Genomic DNA, 2,500 nt, shown 5'->3' on the forward strand with positions numbered 1-2,500 from the left:
CCGTGCACGGAGAGCCCCCTCAGCATCGGATCCGCCTCAGCAAACTTCATTGGCGGAAGAGCACCCTCGGAAAAACCGAGTTGACGCAATCGACAAGTTCGATGCCCGCCGCAATGCGTAGAGCACCTCACCAGCCTCCGCGTCGGATCCATCCTCAACATTAAAAATGCATCGTCGTAATGGATCAAGACTCGCCGCGCGCCGACTTCCTCAGCATTAAAAATGCGTCGTCGAAAAGTCGTGAAATGCGGCTCGTCGCTTGCCTCAGCATTAAAAATGCGTCGTCGGCAAGCAATTACCGGAAAGCATACATTGGAACAACCGCGGGACAATAATCATGATGCAATCGGAAGGATGGGTGACGGCCGCAATTCGCATGAACGCAGGTGCGCGTCGTCGGCTCGGGCATTACAAATCCGTGGGATCTGTAAAGCCCGAGCCGGCTAAACTGGTGGCATTTGAAAATACGGCCGTGCACGGAGAGCCCCCTCAGCATCGGATCCGCCTCAGCAAACTTCATTGGCGGAAGAGCACCCTCGGAAAAGCATAAAAAGGAACAACTGCAACATTTGCACTGACCGGATGCAATCGGGAGGATGGGTGCTGCTTGAATTCGACATGATCGAACGTGCGTGCCGTCGGCTCGGGCAATTTCAAAATGAATGAATAATTATGCCCTCCCCAACAAGACGTGGCCACTAAAAATTCTACATGCTAACCGAGAGCCCGCCTCAGCATCCGGTCCACCTAAGTAGACTTCATTGGTGGAACAGTACCCTCGGAAAAACCGAGTTGACGCGATAGGCAAGTTCGATGCCCGCCGCAATGCGTAGAGCAACTCACCCGCCTCAACGTCGAATCCATCGTCGGAACAATAGCATACAACGGCACATCATAAGCTATACATTCACCGAGAATCATTTCGACAAAAGCTTGCCTTAGTTACCGTCAAAAAATCACCAACAGCCCACACGGGGGGCCGGGCCCCCACGAAACCGAAATTATTTTTTCCAACACCGGAACGGGTCGACGAGTTTTTTTCCTTCCCTCGTCAGTGCCATAGGTGCGCCAAAAGGCGCGCACCAAAAGCCTTCGGCAGTTGGTGCAGGGAGGTGAGGCATAGTGCACCCCCCTAAAGAGCTCTTAGGACTTTTTTTGGACTGCCAGGAGGAAACATCACATGTGCCCAGCAACCCCCCCCCCCCCCATTTTTAAAAATCGGCATTGAATTTTGATCTGAAATTTTGGAAATATGTTTATATATATCCGAACCTGCATAATAATAAATATCAGAATTTTTCGAGCCCCGAAAGTATTTTATTTTATTTATTTATCATTTTACCTTCGGAAATTCATAAAAGGTAAAATATATTTCCAAAAATCACCAAACTTCTTTCTAAATTCCTTATTTAATATATATTAACTAATGTATAAATATTGTTCGAGGAAAGTATTATAGAATTTCACTTAGTGCAAGACATATGCATTTTTACACCCAACAGAGGTGAATTCTGCTGGGTAGCAAAACCAGCCGAGGTTCATGCTGCTGGGGAATGTATGCAAGGCATGCCGAAGGGCTGCCGAAGGGCTGCCGAGAGGCTGCCGAAAGGCTGCCGAGAGGCTGCCGAGAGGCTTCCGAAGGGCTGCCGATGCCCAAAGGCTGCCGAGGGGCTGCCGATGGGCTGCCGATGCGCTGCCGAAGGGCTGCCGATTGGACTGTCGAGGGACATGCGAGAGACTTGCGAGGGCCTTCGGAGGGACGCTTGAGGCCACACACGCGCTCGCGTCTCGCGTCTCGCGCCGAGCTGCCGAGTGCCCGCACCCGCACCCGGTCCCGCGCCCGCACCCGGTCCCGCACCCGCACCCGGTCATTAGATTTATATATAAAAATGCACGGGGGGGGGGGGGGGATTTTCCGCAATTCCGAGCATTTTCCGCAATTTTTCCGGCAGGGGCATTTCCGTAATTTTTCCGGCAGGGGCATTTACGTAATTATTCCAGGCAGGGATTTTTCGCAATTATTCCAGGCAGGGATTTTTCCGCAATTTCCAGCATTTTTCGCATAGCGCGCGCCGCTTGCACCGCGGACGAGGGCTTGCGGCAAGCCCGCGGGGGTGAGGAATGGTGCACCCCCCTAAAGAGCTCTTAGGACTTTTGTTGGACTGGCAGGAGGAGACATCACATGTGCCCAGAGACCCCCCGCCATTTTTAAAAATCGGCATGGAATTTCGATCTGAAATTTTGGAAATATGTTTATATGTATCCAAATCCGCATAATAAAAAATACCAAAAATTTTCGAGCCCCGGAGGTATTTTTTTTAATTTTTTAATCATTTTACCTTTGGAAATTCATAACGGATAAAATATATGTCCAAAAATAACCAAACTTGTTTGTAAAATCCTCTTTCAATGTATATTAACTACTGGCAAATTATTGTCCGAGACATTTTGCTTCCAATTTTATTTTGCTCGGGACACTATCATTTTGTGGGATTTTGCC

This window comes from Mercurialis annua, linkage group LG6 (assembly GCF_937616625.2).
Source record: "Mercurialis annua linkage group LG6, ddMerAnnu1.2, whole genome shotgun sequence".
Classification (NCBI taxonomy): domain Eukaryota; kingdom Viridiplantae; phylum Streptophyta; class Magnoliopsida; order Malpighiales; family Euphorbiaceae; genus Mercurialis; species Mercurialis annua.